This window comes from Engraulis encrasicolus, chromosome 12 (genome assembly GCF_034702125.1).
Source record: "Engraulis encrasicolus isolate BLACKSEA-1 chromosome 12, IST_EnEncr_1.0, whole genome shotgun sequence".
Classification (NCBI taxonomy): domain Eukaryota; kingdom Metazoa; phylum Chordata; class Actinopteri; order Clupeiformes; family Engraulidae; genus Engraulis; species Engraulis encrasicolus.
This window is the reverse complement of record NC_085868.1, coordinates 56,207,928-56,216,927: the sequence shown is the minus strand read 5'-3', so window position 1 is coordinate 56,216,927 and position 9,000 is coordinate 56,207,928.

Here is a 9,000-nt window from a genome sequence, read left to right as displayed (position 1 = left end):
GCCAACCAAGCGATCGTGCGGGAACGGTACCCCATACCAACAGTGGATGAAGTGCTACAGAGCATGAACGGGTCCAAAATCTTCAGCAAATTGGACTTAAAGTGGGGCTACCACCAGTTAGAACTGACCCCAGCTTCCCGCCAGATCACAACATTCGCCACACACAACGGGATCTACAGATACAAGCGGCTGCTCTTTGGTGTGTCTTCGGCCAGCGAGCAGTACCAGCATGAAATCGCCTCTGCACTCGCTGGTATCGAGGGTGTCGACAACATCTCGGACGACATCATAGTGCACGCCGCAGACCCAGAGACACACAACCAGCGTCTGCATGCTGTTATGAAACGGCTGCAACAATGTGGACTTACCCTGAATGCTGACAAATGCGAGTTCAGCATGGATCGCCTAGTCTTCATGGGAGTGCTGCTGACCGACAAGGGCATCGGACCTACGGCAGAGAGGGTCAGAGCGATAGCTGAGGCCAGAGAACCGGAAAATGCATCGGAGGTGAGGAGCTTCCTGGGTCTGGTGAGCTACAGCAGCAGATTCATCCCAGACTTCGCGACGGTGGCAGAACCTCTGCGACGGCTGATCCGAAAGGACACAAAGTTTGTGTTCGGCGAGGAGCAGCGAAAGTCATTCAGCGAGCTGAAGGCGGCGCTGGCAAAAGCAGGCACACTGGCCTACTTCGACAAGGACGCACCTACCCGAGTCATCGCGGATGCGAGCCCAGTCGGACTCGGCGCTGTGCTCGTGCAGCGTCAGCAAGGTGAGATGGTGCCAATCTGCTATGTCAGCCGTAGCCTGAGTGACTGTGAGAAAAGGTACTCTCAGACAGAGAGAGAGGCCTTAGCTCTCGTGTGGGCTTGTGAACGGTTGCACCCGTATGTGTATGGGCGCCAGTTTGATCTTGTGACTGACCATAAACCACTCGAGGCGATCTACGGCCCTCGCTCGAAACCCAGTGCCCGGGTGGAGAGATGGGTGTTGCGGCTACAACCATACAACTTCAAAGTGGTGCATGTGGCCGGCAAGCACAACATCGCTGACTCACTGTCAAGGCTGATGGGGGAAACCGCTCTTCGAGGAAAACACGCACACGAAGCAGAGGAATATGTGCGGTTCGTTGCGGTGAACGCCACCCCCCTGGCACTGACAACGAGAGAGGTGGAGGAAGCCTCAAGGACTGATCAGGAGCTGATAGAGGTGAGAAATGCCTTAAAAACTGGACACTTTCAAAAATGTATGCCTTATGCATCTGCCGCAGCTGAATTGTGTGTGATAGGCTACATAGTTCTGAGGGGCACACGCATCGTGCTGCCCAGGGCACTACGGGCAAGAGCGCTTACGCTCGCGCACGAGGGACATTTGGGCATTGTGGGCACAAAACAACATCTCAGGAGCAAAGTGTGGTGGCCAGGCATGGCTAAAGCCGCAGAAAAGCACTGCAAAGAATGCCACGGGTGTCAGATCACATCACGCCCTGACGAACCCGAACCACTCAGACCAACAGTGCTTCCCGATGGGCCATGGCAGGCTCTAGCTGTGGACTTACTGGGGCCACTACCATCCAAACACTCAATCCTAGTCACAGTGGACTATTACAGTCGCTATTATGAATATGAAGTGCTCACCTCCACTACTACTGACAAAATCATTGACAGCCTCGAGAACATGTTCAGTAGACATGGACTTCCATTGACCCTGAAATCTGACCACGGGCCACAATTTAAGTCCGACGAGTTCCGTGATTACTGTGCAGAGAAGGGGATTGAGCATCTCAAAACAACACCAAAATGGGCCCAAGCAAACGGCGAGGTCGAGCGGCAAAACAGCTCGCTCATGAAAAGAATCCGAATTGCGCAATCTGCCGGGCTGGACTGGCAGAAAGAACTCAGACGATATGTCACTGTGTATCGGTCAATTGCGCACAGCACTACAGGCAAAAGCCCCGCCGAGCTGCTGTTCAACAGGAAAATGAGGGGGAAACTGCCTGAGCTTCATCCAACATTCATAGACTTTGAAGTGCGAGACCGAGATGCAGAACAAAAGCAACAGCACAAACTCTACGCCGATGACAGGAGGAACGCAGAATACTCCGAGGTGGCGGTGGGAGACAAGGTGCTGCTAAAACAAGAAAAGGTGGACAAGTTCAGCACAAACTTCAACAAAACACCACACACGGTGGTCCACAAACACGGCAACCAAGTGACTGTCGAGTCACCTGAGGGAGCTCAGTACAGCCGTAACACTACATGGGTGAAAAAGTACAACCAGCCCCAGGCCGGGGAACGAGAGGAGGCCAGCGCAACAGCTGACCCCGGGCAACAGCAGGTCATGAATTCTCGTGACTGCCCAGCTGTGCCAGCGGTGCCAGACGCACCAGCGACACCTGCCTCTAGGCCTCAGAGGCAGCGGAAACCTCCAGAGAGACTAAAGGACTTTGTAATAACCTAATTGCTTTACAGGTTTGGACATTGTAATGAACCGGGACATTGTAATGAATTAACTTCTTTACAGGTTTGGACATTATAGTGAACTGGGACTTTATAATGAACAAATTCCTTTGCAGGTCAAGGCTACTGGAGTGAAGAAAATTAAAAGGACTGTTCTTGTTAAACTGTTAAGTTGAAATGAACACTTGGTGAGAAACCGGTTAAAGAAGAAAAATAATACAATGCTAAGTGAAATGCAAATGCAATGGTTAATGAAAACATCTGAGAGAATGACTAATGAGATGTTATGGTTCATGAGATTTAAAAGAAAAATGCTCAGAGAATTTATTTTTGATTTTAAATCATTTTATGATAAGGTTTACTTGTTTACATGATTTGCAATGTGAAAGTTAAACTACTGGTTTAAATGTCAGGTTACCTTGAGTTCTGATTCAAGTAAAAGGGGGATGTCATATACTGGGTATACAGGAATGTTGACACTGTATTAATTGACGCACCCCGGGATATTATTGACGTGACACCGGATGTGGAATGTGGAGTTACGAGTTATGAAGAAAAGGAACGACATGCATCAAAACGGTCTCCGGTTGATTCAATTCAGTTAAGGTTTAATCCTGATAAATGTTTTACTTAAAAGTGTAAACATAACAAGGGGGATGCTAACTCCCATCACCAATTGTGAATAAAATATTCCTACACAGCACGAGTAACTAAGCTACTTATTTAAAGGAGCACACGTGAGCAGCACAGCAACCAACACAGCACACATAAAACGATGGTGTAGGGGTGGCCATCCTCGCTGCGCAAAAAGTCTTTTCCGATCGTGCATTCGCTGGGTCCGGGAGTGAGAGAGTGAGTGAGTGACAGACAGAGCGGGCCAGGGGCAGCGCACACAGCGGGGAGGAGGCTTCAAGGTGAAGGCTATGGTGACCAGGCGTGGCACTTAACTTCGGTGGTGAGCGTCCTCCACCACCAGCTTTCCAACGCAACCTCTTCGTGACTCTGGCCGCAAACCTCGTTCAGGCAATATGCCGTCCGCGCCATTCGTAGTCGTCTGTTGCTTGTGTCGTCCAAAGGACCGAACGCGTGCCCCATCTTCTCCTGGCCCCATCCGGATACCGGCGTGCAGCTCACCCCCCTCCCAAGGCTGCCCCCCGGCCGCGGTAGTCTCTCCGACCCTTCTCTTGTGCGGTAGCTGTGCGTCTCGTCCTCCTCCGGATCCTCCTCGCCATCTTGCCACCTGCATTCAAAAAGCCCATACCCACCCCGTACACCCAATCACCTTTCTCCCTCTTCCCATTGGCACCTGCAAACATTTGCAATCAGTGAGAATAACAGTTAGTCCAAGTTTGTCACCCCCGTGACAATACGACTGCTGTGTTTTTTTTTGTTTTTTGTTTTTTTAAAAAGGCAGTGCACAGCCTTTTGTGACACGTCGTGGTGTGACAGGTTATCCAGCCTCCAAAGAAGCGGTCATAAGTGTTCACAATCCGTTCCTGGCATGAATGCAGAATAATAAAAACAAAACACCGTCGACTGGCGGTCTTGTTTAGGGCTCGCGCGTGTGTTATTATCAAATGCCCAATGTTACGTGCAACACAATGTCGTCGCCAAATTTAAAATTCGATCTCTCTCATGCTGGCGTTACGGGACACACTTAATTACAATGGTGTTCCTGTCTGATTGAGTCGGTTTTAATTGTCTTTACCGGTTCAAATTGTAGTAGGTATGCAAACTCTGTATCCTGAGGATACCCGTTCCTGGCTTGAATAGTGCTGAAATAAGTTAGAGACGGATTGGGAGACGGTGAATGCAAGACAGAAAAAAGTCGAGTTTAAATTCACATTGTGGTCTTGTTTAGGGCTCACACTTGTGTTATTATCAAATGCCCTATCAAATGCCCAATGCTAAATAAAACATGCAATTTGCTGACTGTATTTCTACTACTACTAAAACTGGGGGACGGGCAAGGACGGAAGCACAAACAGACCACAGACACAGGCAGACGCTGCTCTGCAAAAGCGGTGCTATACTGCCCCCCGCATTCCGAATGGCCACAGGGTGTAATGATCACGGTACGCTGCCGCGGCCCGGCACGGTAATGAGCAGATTGAAGTTACACCATCTGTATACCCATCACAACCACTGACTGTAGAGTAGAGATGTAAATCACAGCCTCCATGACGATACGATTCAATATCGATATCTTATTATTCAATGTGATGCGATTCGATTATTTTCGATACTTAAGAATGCCCCAAGATACGATACAATACGATTCGATTAAACTTTTATCCACTTCTATTATGTTATGGAGCTAGGGCATTGGGCAGGGGGCAGCGATTCTATTATTTTCGATACTTAAAAATACTCCACGGGCCACGATACGATGCAATTTGATTCTATCGTCAGATTACATCGCGATATATTGATACATTTCGATATTATTTGCACCCCTACTGTAGAGTTGTGATGAGAAACGCTAATCTAATGTATTCAGTGGCCCGCTCTGTTTCTCTAAAGCAGTGGTTCCCAAACTGGGGGTCGTGACCTCTAAGGGGGTCGCGGAGGTACAGCAGGGGGTCGCAGAGAGAAGGGACTTGAATATAAGCTCCTGTCACCTTTCCATTCATTGTTAGTAATAATAATACATTAGTATATTCAGTTCAGTGTGCAATACATGTATATTTGCCTTTCCTACATTATTACATTCATGAAAAAGCAAAAAGCAAAAATGCTCCGGGCGGTTTGTGTTCCCAGTCTGCCCCTCCTTGTGGACTGCGTCTGCAAGGCAGGTGATGTCTGGGTAATACGCGAGGTGTAGTCCCACAATACTGCCATTGAAAGGTTTACTACCATAGTACTACTCTACTATGACAGTGCACAGGACCTTTAGTAATACATTACTACCATAGTACTACTCTACTATGACAGTACACAGGGCCTTTAGTAATACATTACTACCATAGTACTACTCTACTATGACAGTACACAGGGCCTTTAGTAATACATAACTACCATAGTACTACTCTACTATGACAGTGCACAGGGCCTTTAGTAATACATTACTACCATAGTACTACTCTACTATGACAGTGCACAGGACCTTTAGCAATACATTACTACCATAGTACTACTCTACTATGACAGTACACAGGGCCTTTAGTAATACATTACTACCATAGTACTACACCACTATGACATAACACAGGGCCTTTAGTGATACATTACTACCATAGTACTACACTGGCCTACTATGACAGTGCACAGGGCCTTTAGTAATACATTACTATCATAGTACTACAATAGTGCACAGGGCCTTTAGTGATACATTACTACCATAGTACTACACCACTATGACGTAACACCAGGCCTTTAGTAATATATGAGTACCATAGTACTACACTGGCCTACTATGACAGTGCACAGGGCCTTTAGTAATACATTACTATCATAGTACTACACCACTATGACATAACACAGGGCCTTTAGTGATACATTACTACCATAGTACTACACTACTATGACATACCAGGCCTTCAGCAATACATAACTATAGTACTACGATACAATGACTTAACAAAGGGCCTTTAGCAATACATTACTACCATATTACTACAATACTATGACATAACACAGGTTCTTTAGTAATGCACTACGACTCTGTCATTGCCATTCAGGTAACAGCAAATTTATAGCATCATGTTTTAACAGGTTAAAGGTTCTGGAGAGTTGCTGGGTTGGGCTTCTGGGTTGGACCTCTGGGTTGGGCTGTTGGGTTAGACTGCTGGGTTGGGCGAGCAGTGGCTGCTCTGCTCTGGCTGCGCTGCATCTGCATGGCTGTTACTGGTGATGTCTGAGTAATCTGCTCTGAGCTTTATAAGCTCTACTGGGTTGCAGGGTTAAGGCTCAGTTATGCTTCCTACTTGTGCCACAGAGTGAGCTTGACGCAGCCATGATGCAGTTAATTCTTGTTTATGCCCTGTTTTGAAGCACGGTCTGCGCGATGTCATTCCACGCTGAAACTGCCTTCAATACAAAGAGTAAACTAGACGTGTCGGTTGTTTTTTAGCATCACAGACTCGACGAGAATGAAAATGAAACATTACATCTTTATATCACGTGCATGTTTGATCGCACTGGCAGCCACAGTAGTAGTTTGGAACAAAGAAGTGGCTCATTTGTCGAGGACGAAGCGGAATGTTTCCTCGACCTCGGAACCACTGTTCAACTGTCCAAATAACTTCAGCGTCGTAACTTGCAAGCGCATGTGTTGTCTTCGGTTCGTGTAAATAAATCAAACAACAAAACACGGGCAACTTATTTAATGAAGAGCTCACAGTCCGTAGACCGACGAAGGTTAGAACAAGGAAGTAGCGCTTGTTCTCGACTCGAGGACAGAGCAGGCTGGTCGAGAGGACCAATCAGAGACCTATTTTCGCCCTTTCACGCCGTCGCTCCCTGCGTCGAGACACAATTTTGGGGAGGTGCCCCAGAGTACCTGCGTGATGGGGGGGGGGCTTCACTACGTTAACTGCGCGGCTCACTGCATCATGATGCAGTGACGCTGATCTCGAGGCATAAACCACCCTTTAGACCTGCTGGGTTAGACTGCCCGGTTGCTGGGTTAGACCTGGTTGGTGGATTGGACTGCTGTGTTAGACCTGCTGGGTTGCTGGGTTAGGCCTGGCTAGGTGGCTAGGTTGCTCTGCTGGGTTTGTGTGAAATGTTCCATTAGAGACCAGCCCACAATACAGGTGGTGCAGGGGCTGGTCTCTATGCCAAAAATGCTCTGGCCTGTAGTTTGTGTTCAGCCCTGCCTCTGGGCTACATCTGCATCTGCATGGCTGGTGATGTCTGAGCAATCTGCTCTGAGCTTTATACGCTCTGCTGACTGCTGGGTTGGGTTGGGTGAGCCGTCCTACTCTGATCTGCATGGCTGATGATATTTGGATAAAACATTCTGAGGTGTAAATGCTCTGCTGGGCTGTTGGGTTAGACTGCTGGGGTGAACCTGCTGGGTTGAACCTGCTGGCTTGGACCTGCTGGGTTAGACTGCTGGGTTGAACCTGCTGGCTTGGACCTGCTGGGTTAGACTGCTGGGTTGAACCTGCTGGCTTGGACCTGCTGGGTTAAGGGCTCTGCATACTTCACGTGCGCACTTTGGCGCGTTTGCCGCGAGAACCATTAATGACGTCATCACTTGCGCCAGACTATTCATACTTCAAAAGCGCCCATTGTCGGAAGTGCCCTCTGCTGTTCATGAGAGAAACGGCAGTATCTTTCGCAACTCGCAGCGTGAGTTCTACGGATGTATAAAATAGAAAGCCAAACACGGCTGCTGTAGGGCTACTGAACGTCTGACTTGTGACTTACCACATTGAAACATATATTTTTTGTTGTAGCCTACATTTCCAGATCATTCCAAGACCATGTGAGAGCATTGTTCTGGCGGCAGAATGTATAAATAGATCGCCGAACACAACGTGCTTCTGAACAAAGTAAACAATTGTTTCACTGAACAACATTTAAGAGAGAAGATAAAATAACTCTCTAGGACATTTTATTATCCTCAAAATGATGCAGGATCCATTCTGTAGTAGCCTACAGTAGTTGTAGCCTCTCTTCGCAACTCCTGCTTTGTCTGCCTACCTGCATGGTCGCTGGTGGCGCACGACAAGTTACAAAAAATGTGGGGTGCACGACGTCGCGCCACGGCAGCTCGCGCCACGGCGTGTGACGTCATTTTGGGTCACGTGACGGCGCGCGCCATCGTCGCGAGTGAAGTATGAAGGAGGGTAGCGCCAGTCACGACAAGTATGAATCCCCCTTTAGACTGCTGGGGTGAACCTGCTGGGTTAGACCTGCTGGGTTAGACTGCTGGGGTGAACCTGCTGGGTTAGACTGCTGGGTTGGGTGAGCCCTCCTGCTTTGCTCTGGGCTGCCTCTGCATCTGCATGGCTGGTGATGTCTGAGTAATCGGCTGTGAGGTTTATAAACTCTGCTGGCTGATTGGTTGGGTTGCTGGGTCGTTGGGTTGCTGGCTTGGACTGCTAGGTTTACAAGCTCTGCTGGGTTTTTGGGTTGGACTGCTGGGTTAGACTGCTGGGTTGGACTGCTGGGTTAGACTGCTAGGTTTACAAGCTCTGCTGGGTTGTTGGGTTGGACTGCTGGGTTGGACTGCTGGGTTGGACCTGCCCTGGTTGGGTTGGGCGAGCCCTCCTGCTCTGCTCTCAGTTGCTTTTACATCTGCATGGCTGGTGATGTCTGAGTAATCTGCTGTGAGGTTTACGTTGGCTAAATAATCCACATAGGAATGAAGGCGTGCCGCCCGCCTCACACTCACACACGCACCTTGCTAGTCACTCGCTACCGACATCAGAGAGAGCGGATCAGAAACTCATTGGGCCCCCGCCGGCCCCACCCGGCCCACAACACAAATGCCATCTCACTTTTCAAGTCACATGCCGTAGATGTTAATTTGTTCTTGTGTGTGTGTGTGTGTGTGTGTGTGTGTGTGTGTGGGTGTGTGTGTGTGAGTGTG